Source organism: Rattus rattus, chromosome 5, assembly GCF_011064425.1.
Source record: "Rattus rattus isolate New Zealand chromosome 5, Rrattus_CSIRO_v1, whole genome shotgun sequence".
Lineage (NCBI taxonomy): Eukaryota > Metazoa > Chordata > Mammalia > Rodentia > Muridae > Rattus > Rattus rattus.
Genome location: NC_046158.1, coordinates 136078288 through 136090877, shown reverse-complemented (window position 1 = coordinate 136090877; position 12590 = coordinate 136078288). Strand labels below are relative to the sequence as shown.

Genomic DNA, 12590 nt, shown 5'->3' with positions numbered 1-12590 from the left:
CGAGAGGCTGGCCAAAGGCAGTAAGGGCTGAACAGACAGACAATAGGAAGAGGAAGCTTATCTTGGATTCTTTGTTTCTGGAATACAAGTCACAGCTAAATACAGGCTAAGACTAGCAGGGAGGATTTGGGGCTCCCTAGGGGAAGGCATGCCTCTGCTGGGCCCTGACCTGACACAGGACCCTTGTGTGAATGAGGCTAGGTCCTGGCCTTTGCTGCTGCCAGCACCTCATTGGCCACCTTTCCCACCTCAGCTCCTCGAGGGTTCAAGTGTCACTTCCTCTTCTCTTGTCACCTAGGAACCTGGTCAAAGCACCTTTCCCACCGTTAAGGATTCACTTGTCACTTTCGACAGAGGCAGTAGTGGGGACTTCGTTTTGGCACAGGCTCGGGAAAGCACTGAAGGCTGCCAATAAACAACTGTTGAATGAGAAAACGAACCTCATTATTGCTACCCCAAAACCTTCAACTTCCAAAAATCAAAATCATTTGTTTGCATGTAGTGTATGCACCAGTTATCCCAGAACCTGTTTGGGTTCAGGGACTCCACACGTTTTATGGCAGCCTGGCTCACACGGAGCTCTAGGCCAGCCTGGGCCCAGGGAGACCCCCTCTCTCTTTGTGGGTAACAGTACTTGCTATGTAAGCATGAAGACTGAATTGAAATCTCCAGCACCCCCATAAAAGCTGGGTGTGCCTATGTCCTCCTGTTAGCGTCAGTGCTGAGGGATGGAAGAGACTCACTGATTGAGCCCCACCCAGACTGGCAGTGAGGCTCGGCTGGTAAAGGTGCTTACAGCTAATACCCGAGAGTTCAATCCCAGGACTCCACAGGCTGGTCTCAGACCTCCACATGTGCACTTTAATGTGTGTGCACACACCAGTAAATAAGAGACACAAAGAACGAAACAAAAGCAAGGCAGTTTAGCACGGCGAGAAACCCCACTTTCATGGAAATAAGGGGAAAAATAGAACAGGATACCTGATGCCTTCCTCTGGTCTCCACACCGACACCCCCCCCCCCCACTGATTTGGCCTAACACATTACCACACTACACACACACACACACACACACACACACACACACACACACACACACACAGATTTGGCCCACACACACACACACACACACACACACACACACACACACACACACTGATTTGGCCTAAGACATTACCACATTACACACACACACACACACACACACACACACTGATTTGGCCTAACACATTACCACACACACACACACACACACACACACTGATTTGGCCTAACACATTACCACATTACACACACACACACACACACTGATTTGGCCTAACACACACACACACACACACACACACACACACACACACACACACACACACACTGATTTGGCCTAACACATTACACACACACACACACACACACACACACACACACACACTGATTTGGCCTAACACATTACACACACACACACACACACACACACACTGATTTGGCCTAACACATTAGTATCCAAGGTTCTAAGCACCTCCCTGGTTCAGGGCCCATTTTGGTCCCCACTAGCCTTTCTCTTCGGCTTCCACTCCTCCCACTGTCAGCCGCCTCCTCCAACACTCGTTCCAGTGCTTTCACAAGTGTGCCTATTCCAGATGGAACCTTTCCCTCTCCTGGACTTGCTGTCCTATCAGCCCCTCTGCCATGTCTCTTCCCTCTGCCTATCAGTTGGAGCTCTCAGGGCTGGAGTAGTGTCCATGATTAATTAGTCGTGGTGCTTTTGCGCTGGTGGTCCATTGCCTAGCCTACAGGCCGGAGAGGCACCACTTGTCAAGTCAACTTCAGAGGGAAGCAAATGGCCTGAAGACCTAAGGTGGCAGAACTGAGCAGCACAGCTCTGCTTTCGTGGGACTGACAGCAGCCTCGCTGCCCTCCCTTGGAGATGCCATAGGTACCAGGGGTTATAACAGCTTGTGTCTAACAGCTAACCCTGGGCCATCACTGGAGAGTTCTAGCTTTCCCTGAGGAGGCTATGTAAGTACTCCTTCAATGTAACTGTCTGCTCCAGCTCAGCCTTGTACTTAATCTCAAAGACCTTGAGAGGAGGGGCTGCTAAACGTCAGCAGAGACTCATACGTACACCCAGTCACATGCTTGCCTGCATGCCACTTAGCCATGCAGGACCCACATGCCAAGACAGAAGCCGATTTGCAACACAGTCTCAATGCAGCCAGCATCCTTGACTTGATGGGCAGCATGCAAATCCTCATTCCTTTGAAGTAGGTGACTAGTATATTTCATTTCTGCCTTATGCTTCAAGATTTCATCCAGCTTGGTGGTGCCTGCCTGTGACTTACCACATGGGAAGCAGTCAAAGCCTCTGCTACACAGCAGGTTCAAAACCAGCTGGGGTTACAGAGAGACTCTCTCGAAAAACCAAAACATTACAACATTTTTCTTTACTATCAGATCAGATGAACATTTCTACACTACGCTTTTTAAAACCCAAGTGTCCATATTAGCTAAACAGAGAATCAGACACTCAGGGGTGGCTGGGACTCTACCTCCTAAGGATCCGGAGGCCACAGTGCCCCTAGAAGCTAGCTTCTACAAGTGCTTTGCTTCTGGGCTGGGTGAAGCCAAGGCCATTGCTGTCCTCAGGTTACTGGCTCTTGGGGCATGGTGGGGATAGAAAGAAAGGGCCTAGACATTTCAAGGACTGGATGCCAGGAGTCACGGACATGAAGGAAACCATAGAGAATGTAGAAGGGACCACCCAGCTTCAGGCTCCACATGAGCAGACAGGGCTGACCTCACAAACTTCCCTCATTCCCCTTCAGTGGTGCTGCTAGGCCTGAAGAGCTCATTCCCTCTTCCACACTCCTTTGTGTACTACGGCAGATGCCACCATTCATCCCAGGTTTCTCTCTCCTTGTCTCCACCTCAAAAGCGGGGAGGGAAGCTAGGGAAGAATTGTATTCAGCAAAGCTAGGTTCAGTGACAGATGCCCTTCAGAGCCACTGTCCTGCTGACGGCGGCTGTGTGGAAGCACCACCTCCCTTGAGGTATCTCAAGCTAACAACACGAGACTGGCAACACCTTTCACGCCAACACTCTCCCAAGCCCCAAGGTGATACCCACTGCGTTAAGGAGGAGTCAAGGCACTACACGAGATGCTCTTCAATCACAGGGTGCCCATAGTGGAGTGTCCCCAACTCATTTCCCCACCGGTCTTCTCTCCATCTGCAGCTGCCCTCACCTGGATCATCCACACTCTGCTGCTCCTTGGATGTTCACCTCCTGTTCTGCACTTCCTGTCCCCCCTTCCATCCTGGCCCCAGAAAGTCTCCAACTCATGGCACACTGTGAGCCCTTTCTACTGCAAAGGTCTCACCTACCCAGCCCCACCCAGGCACTCCAGTATCTGCACCTGCTTTGGGCCTCAGTGTCCACAGAAGCCAACAGGTTGCAGAGGCGAAAGTCACAAAATGTCCGAAGCTGGTCCTGTCCTCAGCTACGAGGGTGATTGAGACCATGCTTTCGCAGGGGCTCCAGCTGTCAGCTGGCCTTCACGGATTCGCTCTCAACACTTAATCAGCTCCAGCCACAGACCCCGGGGGCTTTTCATAGTCATTCTGACATAAGTATCTGAAACTCACACTCCCAACAAAGGCAGATAAAGGCAACGCTGCCTTCTCACACTGGCTCTCGTGCAGGCTGCAAGTGCCCTTCTGTGCTCTTTACTGCTTCTCCAGTTTCTTGGTTTGCTGGAGGTGTGCTTAATGGATCCCAAGTATGCTGCAGAAGGGCCCCCCAATGTCCATGGGGGAAGAGGTGTTAGATACACTTCAGTCAGGCATGAATCACACTGCTCTTGGCCATGAGTTCAAAATTAATAAACCAACTATCAATATCGAATCTTTTGGTGGAAATAAGATTGTGTACTGACTGGGAGAAATTATGGCAAGAGGCTTGGAAGAGCCCACATTTCCCATAGGAGTCAAGGTTTGCAATTATGATTCATATGGTATCGACTCAACAATTACCATGAGCTGTAAGCATTGCCTCTGTTGTGTGGCAGCTGATGGGATCCTCAAACCAAGACATAAGACAGGCCATGTCTGCTATTGTCCCATTTCACAGAGGGGCACACACAAAGTCCAGAGCCAGGAGAACCTCCCTACATTCTACAGCACTCTGTGAGGGTCATACAGAGGCCACAGCTGACCATCCACAAAAGGGGTGTGATACTCGATGCTCGGAGAGGAGCCAAGGTAATGACATGGGGTGCTCTCCACTACTCATGGGGTCAGCTACTCTTGAAACCATGCTTTCCGAGCAAAAGAGTGTGCCTACTTTCTGGGAGACAAACTTTGGGTGGAGGGCTAGACCCACTGGCAAGGAGCAGAGCAGGGCAGGGCAAAGTACAGCAGGACAGACGCTGAGCAGGGCACAGTTTGGCAAAATGTTAGGTGGTGAAGAGGAGCTAGGAGAGGGGTCTAGAAAAAAATAGAAGGTGGCCTCCTCTCGGCAGGGACCTCAACTTCCCAGGGCTGCTCACAGGATGGGAGGTTCCTTGCTGTCCACAGATTCCCCTGTGAAGTCCCTCAGAGCTGGGCTGTGGTCAGAGGACATTACAGCACATTAGACCACTATCTCAACAGCCCCAGTGTGCTTGGCAGCACCACAGGGAAGTCCAAGGCCATAGTAGACTGAGCTCACAATGAATACGAATCCTCCCCTCCTTCCCATCAGCCTTGCCCTCCCAGAAGTCACCCTGCCCACTCCAGAAGCCTGGGGACTTCCCTTCCCCCACCAGGGAAACTTTGTCCTAAGACAAAAGCTCATCTTCCAGAGCCCAGGGTTCCTCTCTCCCATCACCTATCTGAGCTCCCGCCTCCTGCTCTATCCTTGGCCTGTTCACCTCACTCATCCCCAGCCCTTGACCAGGGACCCCCAGCAAAGTAAGTTGTCTTCCAAAACCCACTTCCACCACAGCATTCAAGAAGCAACCCAAGGGGGCAACATTTTCCTCTCGCTCGCCCTGTGCTCAAACCTGTCACCCAGTTTGCCTGGTTTGCTCAGAGCACTCTCGCAGGCAATGTTCTGTGCAGCAGGGTATGTTTATCACCACCACCAGCTGTCCTAAAGCAAGAGGTCCAGTTTCCAAGCTGTAGTAACTAACCATAGCTGTCCTATTGGGCACCAAGCTGTAAGCACAAGCTACGGATACTAGTGCAACAGTTCTAACAGATGCCAGCACTCCAGCCCAGCACCAACCTTGCATATGCAACAGCCTGCCCCACCTGGTAAGAGATTGGGTGGGGGGGGGGGACGACGACGACGACTGATGCAGAAAGTAAGTCCTGGCTTGTCAAATATTGACTTATGTCAAATATGTTGACATAATTGCTGCTAATTTCCCAGGAGTCCTACGTACAAAGTACTACTTGAAAAGAGGCTCAGAAAACCACCTCACTTGTAGAGAGCTGACTGAAGTCAAACTTTGGTGACAGGTCACAAAACCCAGGCTTTTCTTAAACTGTCACAGGCTGAAGTCAGTGTGCAAACCAGACACTGCCAGGCCCTGTACACCTCGATGGCTGGGTTCTCTGCATCATTCTGAATGACCAAGTGCATCCCAGAATAGAAAGGCGGTGTTAACAAGGCTCATTCACTGTGCCTGGGGTGACAGGTGGTGTATCGAGTAACAGAGGCAGAAGCCAAGAACCCTGGGCAGCTGGGAGAGGATGAAAGGAATGAAGGGCTGACTGGGGAACACCAGGGGTTCAATCCAGGTCAGCAGACAACACTCAGACAGCCCTGGGGATGGCGGAGCAGGAAGGAGAGGCCCTCCTCAGAGCCTGCACTGTGATCCTGGGATTGGAATCACAAGTGACACAGTTACACAAGAAAACAGCCTGTGTGAAAAATACCTTAGTGACTCTGGCTGACCACAGACATATGTCAGACTTCACTGCCAGGGAAAGGCCCAGACCAGAGAAAGCTGCCTCTGAATTCTAGGCAACACTCAGGAGATTCAGGCATTTCCTGAACAACAGACTGGGTCACCTTGGAGCCTGACAAAAGGGCAATCCGCACAGGGAGAAGTTTCAACTTTTCCCATTCCAGGAAGTGCTTGCAGAGGGGACACACAGGGTGTGGGATAGCGCTATGGAGCACAAGTAGAGCGCTAGTTTCTAGTGAAAAGGTCACTTAGATGAGCAGGTAAAGGTACTGACTTCCAAACCCACTTGGAATTCAGCTTGTAGAGGGAGAGAACTAACTCCTGAAAGTTATTTGCATTAGTGTACACACGTGCGCATGCACACACACACACACGGGCACACACACTCTCTTTTAAAAAGTAGCTTTGTGTAGAGGCTCACACCTGCAGAGTCCTACTGACACTTAGGAAGGATGCCATCTCTAATATGGCCTTGTAGGCCCAGGGACACACGGAACAGAATCTGAGGGGTACCGTGGAGGGCAGGAGACAGGTGAAGGAGCAAGAATTGCTTACATGTCTCTCTCTGATGCCCAAAGGTCACAAAGTATAAGGCCCTTAGATTCCCCAGCATAGAAGCCTGTCAGAGAAGAGATGGTAGTTACCCTACCCCTCCTGAGATATATTCCGCCATACAGGCTCTAAGTCAAATTGCCTAGAGGCCAGGTATCCCCGGCTAGGCCCAATTTATGGTGGAAGATGAATGGTAACTGAGTATCTGTCACTAAAATGGCTCCAGGGGCCCACCCAGCTCTCAGTCCCAGGCTTTCCAGAAACTCTACCGGCCACAAGTGAGGGGTCACATTTTCCAATTGGCCAGCAGGCTGAGGGTTCAGTCCCTGTCCATGCGCTTGCAGACATGCCCGGCCCACATTGCTGGCACTGCTCTCCAGCATCCTTTCACCTTCCTCCAACATATTCTTTTTGCCAAATCACAGCAGTTACAGTCTCAGGTCCTTGGGCGCTGTTCCTGCCTGCAGTGCCCTTCTCTGGTGAGGAGGACACCTGAGTGCTCCTCCCCCAGAGGTCTCTTACAGTCTCCCCAGGTTCACCCCGCTCCCCTGCTTGGGCGAGCACAGGTCTTTGCTGCCATTCTAGCTTTGCTGGTCTGTCCGTTTACTGCGCTGCTCCTCCAGACCCTGAGCTTCCTGTAGATGGAAACCCATGCATTCCTCTGGCTCCGTCCCAGGCCCAGAAACACAGGGAGGCGGAATCTGAGAGAAGTGCACGGTGGGCAGATGGAGGTGCAGGAACAAGGGTCATCTCCATGCTGCTCCCTCACACTGCCATAGCCTTCCTTGTCCGAGCTCCCTTCCTCTGAAATCACAGCATGGTGACAGTTGGGAAGACAGCTTTCAAAAGCCACAGTGTGAGGCCCTAAAACGAAATCTCAGAATCTGACCCCTCAAGATATTTTTTACATTCTTCTTTTATACTGCTAAGGAAAACTGAGGCCCAGAGAAGTTGAGAATTTGTTCAGCATTACACAGCAAGTCATGTTCTATTTGCTAAGTACAAGGCCCATGTTTGTTCTACAAGACCCAACTTCACGGCATCCAGTCTCATTAATAGTAAGCATACCAGCTCGTCAGCAAAACTGACACATCCCAGAGTCTAGAAGAGGTAAGTTTGCCCTCCCCAGGAGCTTTCACAACCCAAGCCACACCCCAGGGGCACCTCGAGAAGACAGACAGACTGTACCTGGACAGCTTCTACCCGTCTGGGAGGCGCTCTGCCAACACTGTCCCTAGGCTTTTGGCTGTCCTGCTAGACTCTTCTACTCTCACAAAGAGACCTGTGACATCACTTGCCTCTTGAACTGTCCCTTCCCCTCCTAGGACTGACACCTATGTGGAAAAACAGGAGAATGCCCAAGTTAGGGATGGCCTAAGTCCCACTGGACATGTTACATCTAGGGGACTAGTGTTTTCATGTGTTGAGAAGGACCCTAAAGCTGTGTCCCTGCACAGTGGGAAGGCCATGACAGATGCTGCCTGTCTTGGGTCCAATATGAAGAACAATTTCCAAGCATAAGGATCTGCTGTCCCTTGAGAAGACAATCACTGTGGAAATAACTTAGGATACCACTCTATGACATAGCACCATCGTCCTTGGTCACCTACCAGAACCTTTATCCTGACTCCTATCCTTCCATGTACAGGACCAACCCAGGAGCTTCTAAGGCAATGTCTCACACGCAGTAAAACAGTAAAACAGCTCATTGCTCCTCAGACCAGATTTTCAAAAAATTGGCCAATAAAAAAAAAAAAAATGCTGGAGAGCTAATTCACAGAGCAAGCATGGCTGGGTTTCTGCCACAGTGCAGTTATATGTTACAAGACTCAGGCGAGTCATCTTACTTGTAGTCTCCACTACTTCCAGAAAGTAGAAACCCGGAGCCCTGGTTACTTTGTATCCAACATATCTGGACACTGAGCTAAATCTTTAAGGATGAAAAGAGAAAGCCACGATCTTGTCCCAGTAATTCTGGGAAGTATTGTCCCTTCCCAAAGGAAGTCTTGGCGAAAATAAAGGGACAGACATGGCTCAGATCCTACTGCAAGTGACTAAGTGAGAGTCCCTTCCACAAAGGGTGGGGTTTCCATGGACTCTGGGAGAGGGCACTCTCCCAGGAGAGCAGAGGTCCTTTACCGGTGCTGCTGGAGCCCGGGCACAGACACGAATAGCTCTGCAGGGTACAAGAAGATTTAGTCGCCATCACAGGAGCTAATTATTCACAGACCCCCGTGAACCCCCATGTTTCAAAGAGTTCCATCTTAAAATGGGTTCCTAGATGAGGCCCCCAGACTGGTCAGATCAGACACAGATGGCAGGCAAGGGCAGCAGGGAGTGGTTCTATGTAGTTTCACTTTGGGATGATGTGATGCTCTGGAGACAGATGTAGGGAGGAGTGTGAACAATGAAAATACACTTAATGTCCCCAGGCTGCTAGTCAATTTAATAATTTCTGAGGAATGAGCTAGTGGGTGGTACACTGAGGGGCCCGTTCCTACCATGAGCCCCACTTAGCAATTACCACATCCACCCCACATCCAAAGTCAGAGAAATACAGATTTAAAACTCTAGACCTGACTCTGTAATTTGGCTTGTTACTTCTTGCTACTTACTTTTTTCTTCCTCTGTTGACTTTGGAAACTGAGGTCTTACTAAGTCTCCCAGCCGCTGCCTTCCTGGTGCTGGGCTGACAGGTATCAATGTCCTCACACACATCTCCAACCTTAGTGAGAAATGTTTAGGAACAGGTGCTGGTTTGTAATAATATGCCTCTCTCTCCAGAAATTTAGCAAACAGAAAAATGAATTCAAATAGGAGATAAAGCTTGGAGGTGTACAGGGGCAGTGATATTTCTATTAGTAACCCAGGACTCTCAGAAGCAGCTAGACAGCAACATGTCTAGAGATTAAAACAAAACTTAAAAAAAAAAAAAAAAAAAAAAAAACATTACAGATCTTGTGATACAGGAAACAGAAAAAGATTATCCTGACCTTACTGCTGTAACACAGTTGTTTTTTTTTTTTTTTTTTTTTGGAGCTGGGGACCGAACCCAGGGCCTTGCGCTTGCTAGGCAAACACTCTACCACTGAGCTAAATCCCCAACCCCACACAGTTGCTTTTTAAAAAGGCATTTATTTGTGTGGCCATGCCAGGGGGAAGTCAGAAACCAATTCTCTGGAGTTGACCCTCCTTTACTTTTCAATGGATCCCAGGAATCAAACTCAGGCCATAGGCTTGACAGTACCCTCATCCCTGCAGCCGTCTTGCCAGCCTTCATACTCTTTTACCTAAACTTTTAAAATGTTCATTTGGGGATGGCAACTTTGCCCCTCCCTCCCCTCAAAAAAAAAAAAAGAAAAGTAATAGAAACAAGAAACATTCTTGTTTTTTTTTTTTTTTTTTTTTTTAGAGTTGGGGACTGAACCCAGGGCCTTGCGCTTGTTAGGCAAGCGCTCTACCACTGAGCTAAATCCCCAACCCCACATTCTTGTTTCTTAAACAAAGGCGGCAGTGTGGTTAGACCGAAAGCGCCATGAATCAGGACTTCAACTCTTGACTGTGCTGTGTGAGTTTGGGCAAGTCACCTACCTCTCTGTTCCTTCATCACTGAAAGCAGCACCTGCCTCCCTCAGCAATAGCATACGATGAAGTGTGCAGTGCATTAAAGAAAGTTAGCAATAATTTGGGACTGGTGAAGAAATGTTAGTGACTTATGAAAAACAGTAGGTATTTGTGATTTTTTTTTTAAAGGTAGTCTAGGGCTTGCTATGTAAATCACAATGGCCTTGAACTTGAAAGCTTCTTGCGCCCCTGGCTCTTCTGGATGGAGTGCTGAGATCACAGGAGTGCAATTCCATTCCTGGTCTGAAGTTCTGAGGTAACCTGTCTTTATCGGACTAGTAATACTTCAGGATCCTTGGCTCTCCAGGGAGCTAAAAAAGGTGCTCACTTCAGGGCTAACCAGGTTTACTCTCCCATCTAAATATGCCCAGACCTTCTGGAAATTAGCAAATACAGCCCTCCAGGGTCTTAATTGGGGCTGCTCCCCATCCTCCCTACTTCCAGTGATGTCCTCTAAGCCTCCCAGGTAGGCCCCTCTCTGCACTTGGCTGTCTCCTTCTGCCTTTTAACACAATCACATGGTATCTTGTCTATCTGTTACCTGCTTGGGCAGTCTCCAAGCTGGATGGAAATCAGCTGGTTCTGTCCTCCCTGCCTCTCTGCTCAGCCTCTGGTACTCAGCACATGACTGTTTGGAAAGGTTATGGAGGGGAGCCGAGGGCTGACTAACTGCCCTCCTCTTGGACTGTTCCCACTCTATCACATGAGCTCTCTCCTTTGAGGAAGCTGTCGGGTAAAGGGTAGTTTAAACCTGTTTCTACTGGGTGCTGTCAAACAAGCCCCACCCCTGGCACAGGTAGCACAGGTAGCAGACACCTCCTGACTATGACCACACCTCTGTGCAGAGCAACAGCCACGTCATGAAGCGTGGGAAGCCTGGGAAGGCAGAAGGTTCCAGGAGAGTCTGAACTATTCAATCTGCTTCCGACATACGCATAACAGGCTCTCGGCCACAGCTCACAGAAAACTGCCCAGATGAGCACTCTGTGGAGACAAGGCCCAGCTCTCAATGCCAGGCAAATACCTGTGCAGGGCAGATCTCTCCAGCTCAGCCAATCCTGACCTCTGCAGAGGCTGCCCTTGCCTCTCAAAAATTCGGTTTACTTGAGCCTACCAGTTTGTGGGGAATGAAAGCCCTTCTCCTTGAGTTCTTCCGATCCCCAACCAGAGCCTTGTGTTAGTAAACAGACAGCTAATGGCTGCCCTCCAAATAGCCCACAGTCCAGCTACACCTCTGGGGGTGGGGTTTGGAGTGGGGGATGGAGTCAGTGTTTTGAGTAATAGTATAGTCTCTGCACTGGGCCTCCTTAAACGCCTCTCTTACCTTCAGGGTGAGACTAACCAGGTGATAGGAGCCACTATATTTGTAAGTGAGAACCTGAGAGCTCTAGGTGACAGGATTCCAGGTGTTTGAGTCCAAATAGCAGGACTCTGAGCTGCAGGTCTGTCTGAACCTAGGGGTATGGGCTCATCAGTGCCACTTTTCTATGATACAGGGGTGTAGTCCTTCTTCAGAGTGCTTCCTAACACTTCCTAAGGTACCCTTAGGGAGTAGAGTTCATCCCAGAATACAAGAGTTAGATACTCTTGCTAGCTCTCCTAAAATGCAGATCCACTGTATGGATAGAAGACGTACAGAGATGGAGGGACCCACCCCTGCAAAGAAACAGACGCCCTGTGCGCTTCTGAGCACGGAAGACCTAGCCTGAAGCCGAAGCTACCTATTACCCCGAGACTTAAAGAGGTGAGAGGATAAGCTGAACAGAGCAAAGGGGCTTCCAGGCAAGCTGGGTACTCAGAAGAAACTGCTTCAAGGCAGAGGCTGGTATTTGGTCTTACCTTTAGGGAAAGTGAGCAGCTCTGTGAAAGGTGAATTCGGAGGCCCTGGTTTCTTTCCCAGGCCCAGTTCTGTTCCGCCCAGCCCCAGAAGAATGGGGTGTTTAAAAGGCAGTAGCTTCCCACCTGGGGGGCCTGATGCTGGGACCACACCCGAGTGAACTGACTTCACCAGGGAACCCGTCCTACTGGCCCAGTCCCAGACTGCCTAGCCAGGGCGCCACTGTCTATTGCCTGGCGCCTCTCCCCACTGGGCCCCACCCACGAGCCAGACCTCTGGAACACGGGTGGGACCCTTCAGGGATGAGGCACACCATACCGTTCTAGTGAGGTCTGAGGCTCCCCTAGACCTTCCCAGTCAGGCAGGGCTTGAGGCGGCTGCTTCCTGCTTTAAGTTTGGGTTTTAAACCCAAAGTGAAACTAAAAGGAACACGGGGAAAGCCGATAAGGCCAGGGGACACAATCCCCCAGCTTCCGCCCCCTAAGGGTATAAGATTCTCCAGGCCAGTCTTCTGAACAATCAAATGTGGGAGGAGCTCTACTTCCTCAGATTGGGGGGTGGAGGGCTGGGGTGGAGATAGGTTGAAAAGGAGCTGCAGAGATGAGCTATCTGGGGACCCACCTCAGA

The 12590-nt window shown here is 50.1% G+C and overlaps 1 protein-coding gene across 6 annotated transcripts in view; it reads right to left on the bottom strand.

Annotated features, from left to right (window-relative positions):
• Positions 1-12590, bottom strand: part of Dlgap4 (DLG associated protein 4) — a 146299-nt gene that overhangs the window by 16930 nt on the left and 116779 nt on the right. The window contains exon 1 of one of the 6 annotated variants that reach the window (XM_032904603.1): positions 249-432. The exons of the other annotated variants lie outside the window; for them this stretch is intronic. The gene's annotated coding sequence lies outside the window, so the exon portion shown is untranslated. Of the gene's footprint in view, positions 1-248; positions 433-12590 lie in introns of those variants that run through there. 6 annotated transcript variants of the gene reach the window in all.